Source organism: Pongo abelii, chromosome 14 (genome assembly GCF_028885655.2).
Source record: "Pongo abelii isolate AG06213 chromosome 14, NHGRI_mPonAbe1-v2.0_pri, whole genome shotgun sequence".
NCBI classification, from domain to species: domain Eukaryota; kingdom Metazoa; phylum Chordata; class Mammalia; order Primates; family Hominidae; genus Pongo; species Pongo abelii.
In genome coordinates this window covers 41037068-41052480 of record NC_071999.2, presented here as the reverse complement: position 1 = coordinate 41052480, position 15413 = coordinate 41037068, and the positions used below count along the sequence as shown (strand labels likewise).

General features: G+C 38.7%; 1 protein-coding gene and 1 long non-coding RNA gene across 3 annotated transcripts in view; one reads left to right on the top strand and one right to left on the bottom strand.

Annotated features, from left to right (window-relative positions):
* Positions 1-15413, top strand: part of DCLK1 (doublecortin like kinase 1) — a 357223-nt gene that overhangs the window by 34905 nt on the left and 306905 nt on the right. The gene's annotated exons all lie outside the window — the stretch shown is intronic.
* The window catches only part of LOC129049484 (uncharacterized), a 31805-nt gene that overhangs the window by 10530 nt on the left and 5862 nt on the right, over positions 1-15413 (bottom strand). Inside the window, exon 2 of the long non-coding RNA XR_008512597.2 lies at positions 13198-13576. This is a non-coding gene — a long non-coding RNA (uncharacterized LOC129049484). The remainder of the gene's footprint in view (positions 1-13197; positions 13577-15413) is intronic.

The window sequence follows — 15413 nt, the reverse complement described above, 5'->3', positions numbered from 1 at the left end:
AAAGAGACTTAATTGTGCATTTTAATATCCTGCCGTACAGTAAAGCTGCACCTGGGGGATTATGTTCACTGAACCATGATTGAAAATGCCTTTGTACTTCAGTGTTAAGATGCTGCTGGCTTTTGGATTCCAGAAAAGGTTGTGTATTCAGTGTGTACTTATCTTCTTTTTCTTGTTCAAGGCCATCTCTAAACCAAAAACAAGGACAGGTCTCCCCTGTGAAGCCTCTTACAAGATGGGAAAGAAAAGCTGGTCTCTGGCTGAGATTCAAAGGCCTTAGGCTTATGTCTAGGCACAGTTCTGAGGCTAGTGAAGAAATGAGATTGCTTCCCAGATTTTTCTCCCTTTCTAACCTCCTTCTTGGTTATCTGTCTCTCCAAAGAACCAAAGGGATTTTGATGGTGGTTAGCTACATTAAAGAAAATTACATGCAGAAAACCCTTTCAAAACCAATGGAACTGGTTTATAGTTTTTAACCCTCTCTTTTGGGGGCTTTATTATACAGGTCTTATTATTAAATTGAAATTAAATAAAATAGTGATTTACTTTATTATATGGTTTATTGTAATTTCCTTTAGCTTAAGCTGACAACGGAAAATAATATCAATGAAATGGAAAAATTCTGTTAATTCCAGGAATTTAAAATAAAATCCTCTATCTTTAACTTAGTTTTTCTTATTTTATCCACAACAATGGCTCTTAAATTTTGGGAACTGCATTCCCCTTTGAGAATCTTATGACTGCTATGGCCATATCCTCAAGAAAGTTATGCTTCTCAGATGTAGTAGCATTTAATTTTTCTATTATGTTTCTCAGCAGTGTTTAGTCTTTGACTCTCATATTTTTGGGGAAGGGGTGGTGGAATTTATATGTCCATGATATTTACTTATCCAGTGACATAAATCAAGTCTTGTTTTAGATCATCTTTAATTTTCTTGCATTAAGTAGTGCTTTTTTGGAAACATTTGGGAGTTTGAGCCAAGAAAGATATGAGAGGGCTGGGCGCAGTGGCTCACACCTGGACTCCCAGGACTTTGGGAAGTTGAGGCGGGCAGATTGCCTGAGCTCAGGAGTTCGAGACCAGCCTGACCACCACAGTGAAATCCATCTCTACTAAAAATGCAAAAAATTAGCCGGATATGGTGACACATGCCTATCGTCCCAGCTACTCAGGAGGCTGAGACATGAGAATCGCTTGAACCTGGGAAGCAGAAGTTGCAGTGAGCCGAGATCACATCACTGCACTCTAGCCTGGGTGACAGAGTGAGACTCTGTCTCAAAAAGAGAGAGAGAGAGAGAGAGAGAGATATCAGAGGATACATTCTGCCACCTGTGTTCATTCATGACTGATTATCAAAAGAAATTTCTGGTTCTTGACAAAACATTTCCTGTTCATAGAGAAATTGTTCAGTTCAACTGGGCATGGGTTTGCTTTCTGTCACTTGCTGGAAATTCTTTACTGGAACAAAAAGTCTAGTGCTTCTGCACAAGGGAAGACATAGACATGTGGTCCTTCCTCACATCTGCTTCCTCACTCCTGCTTCCTTTTTGCTCCTCATTTTTCCTTTCCATCTTAACTTTTCCCCATCACTTGAGCCTTCAGTAAGTGTGAGATAATTTCACTTTTCTTCTCATGTGATTATTTCACTTACAGAAAATCATATTCCTGGCCCGAAATTGTTTCTTCTTTCACAGCAGATGCTCTCCAGGGCTTTTCATCATTTTGTCCTGAGCAATACATTTTCAAAATGTAAAGTGCTTCCCGGCTGATAGCTCTGGAGCCACTAGGGGGTTTAGGAATGTGGTGCAGTAACGACATTTGTCTTAATACCCTTTAAAAACTATAAGTAAAGTATAATTATTGCTTAGAAACTTTTTCCTTAAAAAGGAATTGATTTTACAGCCGCAGGGTGTATAGCAACTACCCATGACTGGCAGTTAGTGAGGATCAAGTAGGAGTCCGCATTTCTGAATTGGTTGAATAACGCAACAGAACACCAACAGCTGATAGCTCCTGGTTTTGACCATTAAATTGCTTTAAATTGGTTTTACTGTAACTATCTATTGTTAATTTTGCATTCCTAACCATTGGTTAAATATAGGAGGTGAACAAGGAGCAGAATATAAATGACGATAATGCCAGTTTTTATAAAGCACATTAAGGAATTTCTAGCATTTAAGAAAATAATAATAAAAAGAAAATACAATGATAATTGAATCCAATGTAGCTTTTGTTTACTGAGATTAAAACTCTCTGACTATGACTAAACAAGATGATTTGTGGAGGGGTGCAAAATTTATATCAGGTCAAAAAAGGCAGATTTTAAAAAAATGCTATAACATTTTAATTTGTCTACATTTTAATATAGACTTGACTCTAATGCCAAATAAGGTCTAGTCATTAAAAAGATTTTTGTCTGGGTGCCTGTAGTGCCAGCTACTAAGGAGGATGAGGCAGGAGGATCACTGGAGTCCAGGAGTTTGATACCATACTGGACAATATAGTGAGACCCCATCTCAAAATAATAATAATACTTTTTTGTGCTTAAATCATATATTTGCCATATAAATTAAAATTACCTGAAAATATGTAACACAGGTTGATTGGGAAGAACAAACTTTATCTTTATATTCCATAAATACTATCTAAGCTCTATTAATGTATTTCTAATTTTAAATATTTTATTTTAAATAGCTATCACTAAAAAATGTCAAAATTATTCTAAAATTCCTTAGGGTATTTGAGAGGCTAAATAGTTCTATGAAGGAATTCCTGAAAGAAAAAAAAAGGACTAGAAACATAAGGACATGGATTGTAGTCAGGTGATTGAATGATAATGTGCTGGCAATGACTTTGGGAATATCGAGGTCCTCAGGGGTCTCTAGCATGGTACTTTGCTTTGACCAGGTGCTTGGTAAATGTTTGTTCATTAAAGGAATTTATGTATATAATATATGGTACTTTAATCACATGGTGCTGTTTTCATTTAAAAACATAGAAGTCATAGCCTACTATATGGAAACTTAAGTAGGTGATTTGTAGCCACTGTGGGAGCCCTTGGCTGGGAGATTCATTGTAGCAAATATCCTTTCACAGATCCAAGACCTAGTAGTACTGAATGAAGTGATGGTTTTACCCACATGATGACTTCTGTCAATCAAAATGAAAAATATACCCACTTTCTTATTCCTACCGACTTCTTAAATAATTTGCCAATCTGTTGCAAATATGGTACACTGCCAATTTTCAAAGCTAGCTATGTGAGCAGCCCTTCCTCCAATTACATAATGAAGGACGAGTTACATAATGAAGGTTTGATGTAGAAGTAAGGATTTCAAGAACGGTCTGATGCTTGGCATAGAAGTAAGGATTTCAAGCTGCAGTCTGTTAATAGTTTTGAAGCATTGTTATTGTTTTTGTCTCTTATTCGGGAAGGCCTAATTATCAATGATGTTAACAATACTTTCCTCTCCAAAGCCACTTTTTTTCTTTTTTTTTAACTTGTCTTATTTTCAAGCTTTTAAAATTCAGTTTATACCTATTTTGTGCAGCCTGGGCTCTTGCCTAACATGCAAAGGATATTTAGATGGTAGAATTTATAGAATTTAGTAACTGATTGGATATGGGAAGGAACAGGAAGACGTGAAGCAAAGGAAAAGGAAAGAAAACGCCTCTCGGATAAGGGACATGCCTTGGGCAGTAAGGTAGACAGTAGTTATATTAAAAGTTAAATAATATAATATGCATAACAACTGCAAACAGCTATTCAGCTGTTTGCCATTGTGCTAGGAACTGTGTTAAGCACTTCATATGCATGATAAAATTTAATCCTCACACCAACTCTAGAAGGTAAGTACTATTTTTTTCTCTCTTACAGATGAGGAAACTGAGATTTAGAAGGGTTGTATAATATGTGTGATATCACACAGCTATTAAAAGAAACCTCAAGAGCCAGAACTCTTAGACATTAATTGCCTTCTAGTCAGAAAAATAAAGCAGATTTGGAGTTGTGTATGGTCAATAGTATCACATGCTGCTAAGTAATGAAATAAAATAAGGACTGTCAGACAACAGTATCACGTGCTGCTAAGTAATTAAATAAAATAATTCATTTAATAAAATACTATAAAGTATTGGCAAGTAGAAAAGATGATGAGAGGACATTCTAGGCAAAAGAAACAACATGGAACATTGCCATGGGCTAGGAAAGCAAGACAATTTGTCCAGAATGATGACAGCTGTATTGGATTTGGGGAGGGGTGGTGCTCAGGGCATAGGAACTAGGAACACAGATAAATATGAAAAAGTAGGTAGAAAATGATGCCAGTGGTGGGGGAAATGGATAGCTATCGTTGGGAGTGGGAGGAAGGACCCAGATGAACAAGACACACAGCAGCCTTCTTACTGTCAACTTCGAGTGCTTTATCATATGACACATATCACGCTAGGAATGGTGGCTATTTTCTTTATCTACCTTGACTCATATATCACATATATTTATACCTCTGGGGTGTCATGACTGAAATAAATTTTCTGGACTAACTTTATAAATGTATAGAGAAGCAAAGAGAAGAAAGAAGCAACTTCTTTGAAGTTTGGGTTATTTTCCATTTTGATGGCCAGATGTAGATTAAAAGTTGAAAGTCATTCATCACATAACAAGCCCTTATGTGCCAAGTACTGAGGATATGAAGATGGGTGAGTTATGGTCCCTGCCCTGAAACACTCAGAGTACAGCCCAGAAGATAAGCATTTTTTTAAATTTATTTTTAAAAATTTTTTTATTTTACTTTAAGTTCTGGGATACATGTGCAGAATGTACAGATTTGTTGCATAGTATACGTGTGCCATCATGGTTTGCTGCACCTATCAACCCGTCATCTAGGTTTTAAGCCCCGCATGACTAAAAACACCAAAAGCAATTGCAACAAAAGCCAAAATTGACAAATGGGATCTAATGAAACTAAAGAGCTTCTGCACAGCAAAAGAAACTAGCATCAGAGTGAACAGGCAACCAACAGAATGGGAGAAAATTTTTACAATCTACCCATCTGACAAAGGTCTAATATCCAGAATCTACAAGGAACTTAAACAAATTTACAGGAAAAGAACAACCCCATCAAAAAGCGGGTGAAGGACATGAACAGACACTTCTCAAAAGAAGACATTTATGCAGCCAGCATTTTAACCAGTGGTTTATAATGCCATGGGCTGTGTGCCCAAGGAGATTGTACTGAGCCATGTGACAACAGTGCAGGAGAGGGACTGGCTGTTGCATGGGGTGGAGTGGGGTGGGGAGGGGGATGGGACACAAGACCAAGCTCATGATCATGAGATCCTCATTGTGCTCCCCTGCTGTTTCTCTGAGCTTTCACTGACCTCACAAGAGTATTCGCCCCCGTATCCAGTGAGTCATTCAGTGGCTCCTCCGATCTGCCCAGAAATGTTTTGGGAATCCAGTTACCCTTCTCCATGCATGTGTTCAGGCTCTCATGGTGGGCCTGGACCCTTGCAGAAGTTCCCTAGCTGATCTCTTTGCTTCCTGTCTCTTTCCTCTCCTACCTACATTCTGTGCTGCCTCCAGAGAGCTCTTTCTAAGAACAGAGCTTTTGTCCCAGCGTCGCTTGTAAAATCCTTGCAGATATTGGCCTCTTCTCCCTTTCCAGCCTCACTTCTTGCCATTTTCCCCCGTACACCCTAAGTCCCAGTTCTCCAAACAACTTGTTGCTTCTAATACTAAGTGTCTGTGCCATCCCATTCTCTCTGCCTGGATGCCCTCCAGCTGGTCTTTTCAGTGACTCCTCTAAGAAGAAGGGCTCCTCTGGGGTATTTTGAAAATATGCCTGTGAATAGAGGATGTGCGTCCTTATCGGACTATAGGCCCTACATTTCCTGCTCTGAGAATTTTCATCCAGAAAGATCTGAATGTCCAGACCCAAAGAAAACTATTTTTCTTTTTGTCTTTATACTTTGCCAGAACAATAAATGTCAAATGACTTTCCTTACCACATCAATAAGCCTACAACTGTTATGTCACCCCACTCTTAAGCAAGGCTTGCTTTATAATGTATTGGAGAGCATGTCATAGTTTATGAAGGCAAAGTGCATTAAATTTTTTAAATAGTGCTAGGTTATTAACCTAATGCTTATTCCCACAATGCATGTGGCACACTTGGGGACCATAGGAATTGCAAACGCACATCTGGATTACTAAGATTTGTTAATCCTCTCCAGTTGATCTGAAATAATGATTAGTCACCAGGAGAGTAAAAAGCTTTGGTTCCCTTATGCTGCCAAATGGAGATCAAAGTGCCGTCAACACTTCCCACTAGCTATTGTTGGAGCCACTCTTGTACCAAAGGAAACAAGATTTTGTCTTGTTTTGTATCTGAAATATTGGAGGAAAAAAATCAAATTAGGGCTTGATGTTATTGGTGTGAGGCAAGAGTCAGTGACTCAGAAACATAAAAGGAAGTTAGAGAAAGTAAATGACCAGAACTGCCTGTTGTATATTTCTTGGTGCAAAGAAAGAAGAAGAAGTCTTTGCCAGAGAATGGAGGTGGAAAGAAGAGAGTGATGCAAAACTTTAAATAAATGGGAACACTTTGCAATGGACAACCTGGAGTTCCTGTTCGAGGGTGGTCCTGCAGAGAAGTGTCGTCAGAGAGTGGAATAGTTGAGTGTTGCACAGGAAAGAAACACGGGCTGAACTTGGAACCAAGGTTATGTTTCCAAAAATGGAGTTATATTAACTGCACAAAGCACATAGATTGAGGAAAGCCTGTGCTTCTGTTCAGGCCTAGCAGGCCAGCAGGTCTCTAGGCCATCTGGCCTGTTTCTCCTGGGTTGCCCAACGGTTTATGTGAGGTTTTCTCATCAAGTAGAGGAGAGCTTACATATTTATTCACAGATATATGAGATTGTATAGAGGAAGAATGATTTGAAGTGGGGCAGAAATCAGGCCTATTGAAGATGCTAGAAAAAAAATTAAAACCGCTTCCGAAGCATTTTAATGAGTCTGGCAAAAGCCATTTTGAACTAATTTCAGACGTTTTGCCTCCAACTTTCATGTAGAAATCGCACCAATGATGATAAGTAGACTGAATTTTTTTAAAAAAAAGATAGAATAAAATTTTGTTTCTTTTATTGGTTATTGGTATTTCGTCTGTTTTTTTAAAAAAGTATTCAGAAAAGTTTAGAATCCAGAGGATCATTGAAACAGAGGTTAGAGGTGGGAAGGAGTGAAATGTCTGAAGAAATGGCTGCACTAGAAAGGTAGGCTAAGAATAGTGAGTGTTCTTGAGTTATTATGAGCTAAGACATAAATGGAAGTGTGGTTGTCATGGGGACTATTTGCAGTAGAATAAAGTATTTTGGTTTGTCAAGAGAGATAGATCCTTTTCTAGCACTAATGTTAAGGTTCCACCCTCCCTGGAATCTCTAGGTACATTGGGAACCCCGGCACGTCTCGAAGACCTGCTGGCTGGCACTGCCCCTCCACTGGTGTTCTGGGGCACGAGGCTGCCTGCTGTCCTGCAGGGCACATTTGCCATCTTAAAACCTGCTTTCCCAGGATGTAGTTCTCTACCCTATGCCGCTTCTTTCTCAATACAGAAAAGAGCCTGTCCTTTCATTCCCCACAGCATAGCTGAGGCCAAATCATAATATTTAAGCTTTCCAGGAGGCTTTTACATAAAGGAAGAATAAGGGAACAGCCTTAAGACTGGACCCTACATGGGGCTGCTCCTGAAGTACAGAAGCCAGCCTCTTCTCTGGCACTGAAAGCAGGCAGCTCACCTGCTCATGATGGGAGTTCCCTTCTCATCTCTCCCTGGACTCAGCCCTCAGTGCCTCCTGTTCAGCTACAGAGGGAGTTTTCCTCAAAGGATATGGTCTGCAGCACCAGCCACACCTCATCTGAAACACACTTTAATTATTATGTGGACAGCTCACTCCTCCTAGTCATCAACCTGCTATTCCAGAATCCAGTAGTCACTTAACCTTTGCATAACCACTAGGACGTAAAGTGTTTTCCCACCATACAAGAGAGATCGGTTTCCAAAGGTGGATTTTAGTCTTCAATGATGAAGAAACAGGAAAACCACATGTAACTTGGCCATTTTCCCACATCATGGTTTTAAAAAACATTGTTGTTTATACCCACCCAGAGCATCCTATGCTCATGGGCACTCTGGTGCTACCCAAGACTTCCTTAACATTTTTGGTAGAAACAAAGCCACAGGTTTTGTGCCTCTTGCCCTCCTCGTCTCTGACCACCTTCCCTGCCTTCTCCTTGTTTCCCAGGGGTCTTAGTCTTATCCTTGGCTTGGGAGAATAGTGTATCCACAGCAGTATAGGTGTTTCTAGTATTAAGAATCCAACTGACCTTTGCCCACCCCCAATCAAACCTGTCCCTTGTTAGAAGAGAGTGGAGAGGAGGGAGAAGCCTTTTAGGAGTCTTCTTGGTGGGAAAAAGGTATGGATATCCTCAGAGCATTTCCTGCATGCCAGCAATCCACATGGCCTGTTTTCCAATCACATCTTTGCACGTCCAAACTGTCACTAGGCTGCACATTTCTCACAGTCACAGGATGGGTCGTTTCATGTTTCTGTGACGCACAATGCTTGACTCTAAGAGATATTCAGAAATTGATTACCAAACTAATACCTAACACTATCTCCTAACTCTCTGTTCACTACAAGATGAGCGAAAAGATCACAGACTCCTTTGCAAGGGCTTATTTTTCCTTTTAGCGATACCTGTGCTTGAAGATAAAAGCCCTGTTTTGTTGGGTACTTTGCAGTCCACCTGTGTAGACATGTAAAGAGTCTCTATCATGTAGAGTGTTTAAAAAGCTGTCCAGGCAATTCTCAAAAGAAGACATTCATGCAGCCAGCAAACATGAAAAAAAGCTCATCATCACTGGTCATTAGAGAAATGCAGATCAAAACTACAGTGAGATACCATCCCATGCCAGTTAAAATGGCGGTCATGAAAAAGTCAGGAAACAACAGATGCTGGAGAGGACGTGGAGAAATAGCTTTTACACTGTTAATGGGAGTGTAAATTACTTCAAACATTGTGGAAGACAGTGTGGCGATTCCTCAAGGATCTAGAACCAGAAATACCATTTGACCCAGCAATCCCATTACTGGGTGTATACCCAAAGGATTATAAATCATTCTACTGTAAAGATGCATACACACGTATGTTTATTGCGGCACTATTCACAACAGCAAAGACTTGGAACCAACCGAAATGCCCATCAATGATAGACTAGATAAAGAAAATGTGGCACATATACACCATGGAATACTGTGCAGCCATAAAAAAGAGTGAGTTCATGTCCTTTGCGGGGACATGGATGAAGCTGGAAACCATCATTCTCAGCAAACTAACACAGGAACAGAAAACCAAACACCGCATGTTCTCACTCATAAGTGGGGGTTGAACAATGAGAACACATGGACACAGGGAGGGGAACATCACACAGCAGGGCCTTTTGGGGGTGGAGGCAAGGGGAGGGAGAGCATTAGGACAAATACCTAATGCATGTGGGGCTTAAAACCTAGATGACGGGTTGATGGGTGCAGCAAACCACCATGGCACATGTATACCTATGTAACAAACTGGCACGTTCTGCACATGTATCCCAGAACTTAAAGTATTAAAAAAAAAAAAAAAAGCTGTCGAGGAAACATTTTATTTCCAGCTGTAGTGCCAGCCAGTAATGTTGTCTGAGGCTGACTTCTCTTGGGACTGATACTCTCTCCTGTGTGCTTTGTCCTGACACCTGAGTTCAGCTGAGGTGTCCTGGAGCCCAGGGGACCCCTGGTGGTACAGAGCAGACTCCAGAGGGCTGGTGTAGGTTGTGTTTTAAGTCACAGAAACAGCTCCCGACATTGACTTGGGTTGTTGAAGGAGCTAATGAAATAATGCTAATAGCTGGCAAACAGTGATGTCAGATGGGTAAACAGTGACCCTGGCTGCTGAGTTGGATGGGGGAAGGAAGAAAATAAGAGAGAGGGTCTAAATGTAGCCGAGGAAGGATAAGCCTTTTATATCTCATGCAGATTAATAATAATTTTTATTAAAAGTGTCTAACCCTGTGGTGAGTGCCACAAGATTTGGTTTGTGGAGAGACTTTTCTTTAAAGATTTCTTCACAGAAGTAATCTATTTTATTACTGGGTAACTAATTGAAAATAAGCAATATGCAATGAAATATTGATCTGGGGGTTCCTGACTGTTTATTCAAAGTTGCCAGAATGCCAAGAAAGGGGAATCCAAGTATAGATGAAGGGAGAGCTTCAGGAGTCAGGGGGTCTCTTGGTCTGCCCATGTGTCTCTCTCTTTGCCCTTTTCAAATCCTCTCCAGCCTTCCCTCCCAGGGAGCTCGCTATGCTTAATGGCAGACTGGAGTTCTCTCGGTCTACCCCAACTATAATTTTGCTTGATAACATTCAGGGTATTGGTAGCTATTTCCTCAGTTACAAAGAATAGTGTGCGGTAATTTAGAAGCTTGATTTCTGATAGAAAAAGTTAGGGAAAATTACAGCAAACATGAGCAGTCGTGGGAACTTCATGGTTGAAGCTTTAAAACTAGTTATTGATGGACATTTTTGTCTTTGGGGACAGTGGTAAAGAGCTGGCTTCCAAACTGTATTCAGGTTAGTAATTTTTATCTCTACTAAAGCAATTTGCAGAATATGTGCAGTATAGCTCTTTTCATAATTAAAAAAAAACCATCCTTTGGATTATATACATTTAGACAAAGGTCTGGAAAAAAAAACACAATAAACTGATAGAAGATGTTACCTCTGAGAAAGAAAGTGGGATTGGAATCTACAAAGGGTCCATTTGCTTTATATTATTTGAATTGTTTACAGTATAAATGTATTTTAAATATAAAGATTAAAGTTAAAAGAATCCAAAAACAACTTTCAGAGCATATAGGCATTTGTTTCAAACTTCTCTGGGGAGAAAAAGTTAGTGTATTTTATTTACATAATTTTGAGATAAAAATAATTATTTTAATAATATACTACTTTGAGTTTCCTTGGGCATATTTATAGTACCTAAATTTTCTAAAGTGGATACTTAAAAACATCTGTTATTAGTAATCTATCTTTGGCCACATGGTGGTAATGAGAAATTTGTTTTCCTTGAAAGACAATATATATATATTTATGGAGTACTTTTGTTTTCAAAGTCTCATCTTGATTTATGTAACCACATGATGTTTTTTGAAAATGGTATAACAATTTTATTTCTGATCGGAAAGTACTCATATAAGTCTACTAGGAAGTTAAAAAGCTAAAATGGGTGCCATATAACCAGTAGCGAAGGCCATTTGCATTGGTTTGTTGTTCTTTCATCAGTTTTTACAAACTTGCTTGGTTTTGTCTTTTTTTTTCTTAATGTGACATACGGATCCCTTGTTGGTAGTCTTTCTAATAGAGATTTAGTGGGAGTATAGATAATGGCAGAACGATTGTAGCTTTCACAAGTGTAATTAACTTCTTGTAAAGTACAGTTCTTCAGGACAAATCTTGAAATAGAATGACTATTTCCAGATCTGGGCTTTTGTCCCCCTCCTTTATAATTCAGTTCCTTTTACTTCTGTGCTGTCAGTTTAGTGATTCTTCAACAAGACTTCCCAAACTTCAAATTTGTTTATATCTTTTCTGTTTAGCTATTTCTTTTCATCAGATTATACATAAGTGTTTTTGAAATAGCTGCAAGGTTTGACCCCTATGTGCCCGGTGATTGTACGTCAGTCATTTGAAAAATCAGACACTCAGCTGTCGTCCCTGTGGTCCAGTTTCTAAAATCAAGAATCATGAACTGTCTGGGAATAAGGGAAATGGAAGACAAACCGAGCTACTGTCTGTCTGCTGATTCTTGCATCTAATGTTTTTCCTTACCCTTTTCATTCTGCCAGGGTGGGGAAAAATCATTGAAGGATGTTTACTGACATTTCTGCATGTTTTTGAATGCCTCAGGAATTATTTGACTTTTCGTTTGTGATAGTCTAATCCTAAGTGTCTGTTTGCTACAATGTATTTTTAATAGCCAAGAGACAAATACATTTAGTTTTCTTCCTTTTGATAAAAAGTTGTTTGAGAAAGGAAAGTATCAATTTGACCCATTTCTATTATTTTTCTAGCACATTCTAATTATGTTACAAAAATAGCAACAACAAGGTAACTTAGAGAAATCCAGGAGGAAATGAACCTGTTGACTTGGAGGATATATATTCATATATCACTAATCCTGTGTTTAATAGAATGTTTCTTAAAGAAAAAAGTTTTCTCTTCCTAACTTAGAATGGAAGAACAATGGTAGGGGTAGCAAGCCCCTACTAAGCACCTGCACCACAGTGGATGTCACAAAGTGGGTCCTCCATAAATATTTGTTGAAATTTTTAAAAAATGAATGGGAAAACTCAAGGAAAAAGATTGTTCCTGGAGGAATTCCTTGGATTATTTATTTGTTATTTGGCGATACAGATCAGCTGGTATGTGAATAATACAATTGCTTGTTTCTTAGAATCTATTCCACTTTCAATCTTTTTGAGTCACATTTGTAAGATTTACAGTACCTATGTTTTGGTGATTGTATGGGCACCAATAAACAATAGAGGACTTGTTTTCTTATAGCCGTTTAAATTTTAATTATCATTGGGTAGTGAATGCCATCCCATTTTTTCCACAGGCTGATCTACCAAAGTGGGAACTGGAGTTGAACTGAGGAGGGACCTAACAGAGTACTCGAGATGAAAGAGAAGTTTCAGAGACGTGAACACGTAGTACAGTTAAAAACAAACTAGACATTTTTAGTGTATTTTAGAGAACTTCTTATGAGGTCACTAGAACATAAAGGCTGTGATCAGAGGCAAAGGCCAGAGGTTGCTACAGGCCACCATCTTGATCTGTCAAGATAACCTGGTCTTTTTCTACTTTAATATGGTGCTTTCTTATAGCCCAATAAAGAATAGATTGTTTTTATTCTTTGACCCTCCATTCCCTAAGGACTTTTTAAATAGCAGTTTGGAATCGGTGGGTACATTGCTTAACACTGGACAGGTGTTTGGCAAATTCAAATGAGATTTCAGATTCTTATGCACAGAAGATATTTAAAGAAGCAACTTTTGTGGACAGAGCCCATTCCCTGTAACCATAACTTTGACTCACCAGGAGCTGGGTTTCTGAGGCAACTATTGCCTTTTTCTAACTGCAGCCATCTGTTTGTATATCCCCTTCTCTCCACTGGGAGCAAGGAAGACAAATGAGGAATGAAAATAAAATTCTAGGTAGATAGCTGGGACTCATTCAGCTCAGGTTTTTGTCTAATCCAGTGGGTGGATTTGAGTCTTTTTCATATGAAAGTATTTTAGCAACTTTTAGTGCTTTCTACAACTTCCATTTTCATGAGGTTTACAAACTGTGCTCTCTGAGGGTGGTCTAAGCGAGGACTGTATCTGTTCAGCTGATGTTGCAGGAGAGGAGTTGGTGACACCTTCAGGCCTTCATGATGCCATCAGTCTGGGGAAAATGACTCATCCATCCAACTCTGTTGAGAATTTAAATGACAAATGACATATCAAGTAGAGTTGGCCCTTGAACAACATGGGATTAGAGGAATCAACCTCCCACACAGTTAAAAATATATGTATAACTTTTGACACTTCCAAAACTTAATTACTAATAGCCTACTATTGACCAGAAGCCTTACCGATAACACAAGCAGTCAATTAACATAACACATATTTCATGTTATATACTGTATTCTTATAATAAAGTAAGCTAGAGAAAAGAAAATATTATTAAGATAAAATATAATTTCTATTCGTTAAGTGGAAGTGGATCACCATAAAGGTCTTTATCCTCACTGCCTTCACCTTGAGCAGGCTGAGGAGGAGGAGGAAGAGGAGGTGTTGGTCCTCTTGCTGTCTCACAGATGCCAGAGTCAGAAGAGGTGGAGGAGGTGAAAGGGGAGGCAGGAGAGGCAGGCACACTCATAATTTCTATTGAAAAAAATCTGAGTATAAGTTGACTCGCACAGTTCAAACCTGTGTTTTTCAAGGGTCAGCCATAATTGCTGAAATAGCAAGGCTGGAGATAAGGTTATCTGGAGGGGGTGGATTGCTGGCCTCTCCACCCTCATTAGATAGTGCTTATCCAGTGCCTTGGTTTGCAGGATGCTAAAGTTCTCTTCAAAGCATTGTGGTCTTATGGCATTATTGTTACTTACTCCCCTTGACTAGAGCAATTGAAATGTTAAAGGAAAACAAAACTTTCTCTAAAGAATGGCTGTGTAAATTGGTCCCTCTGTTTAATCTCCACAATTTTTCTACTTAAGTTGAATAAATGTTATTTTTCCCAGAAGAAGTTAGAGAGCATATTCAAGCAATGGTTTGATGCAATCCTTTATAAGTTGTGAGACCTTTGTGTGCATGTGTGCTGGGGTTGAGTGCAGGAGGTAGAGATGACAGTTTCCAGTGCTTTCTATGTGACACAGGTTAGAATTCCCGAACAATGAAACTTTCCAAGAATGCCATTTCTTGGAAATACCTGCTTTTTAAGCCCACCTTAGGCATGACTTTTAAAATGGAACAATTAAAATTTGCATTTCAAAGCCATCTAATCGGCCCTCTAGTCTTTTGAACTATGAGCGGTCTTTTTAAGTAGATTTCAGCATACTTAATTTTTTTTATATATATGACTTTGAATTTTTTTTCTGCTGCATTAGATTTTTTTCTAACTTGGCCAAAAAGTTACTTAGTGATGCACTAAGTGATGAGATTCTGTCTTCAAAATTCACATTGTTTTTGTCTGCCTTCATGATATTAGACAGTATTTAATGAGATGTTAGGAAAGGAATAATTTTGGGGGAAATATACTTGAGTCAAATTGAATTCTTAGCTTCATTATGTTAATAATTATTTAATTCTAATTTTTTTCTTTTAAAAGTTGCTTTCATTTTAACTATTTAATTAATGTTATGCTGAATTTTTATGTGCATTGAAATGCTCATTTTGTGTATGAATAATGCAAAACTTCTACCAAACACCGAAGTCTGTAATTATTGAAAGCGGAGTTTCTGAACCTGCACTATTGACATTTTGGGACAGATAAGTCTGCACTATTGGGACCTGTCCTGTGCAAGGCAGAATGTTTAGCAGCATCTAGCACCACCCACTAGATGACAGAATGCCCTACTCCCTTCCCTCAGTTGTGACAATTAAAATGTCTCTAGGCATTGCCAAATGTCCTCTGGGAGGCAAAATTACCCCTCAACCCCTGGTTGAGAACCACTGATGTAAAGTCTAAACTCTCTCTTCCCAATAACAGAAAGGGATTCCTTATCATAGAGAGTGAAAGCAGAAGCCATGTGTGTTGCAAAAATA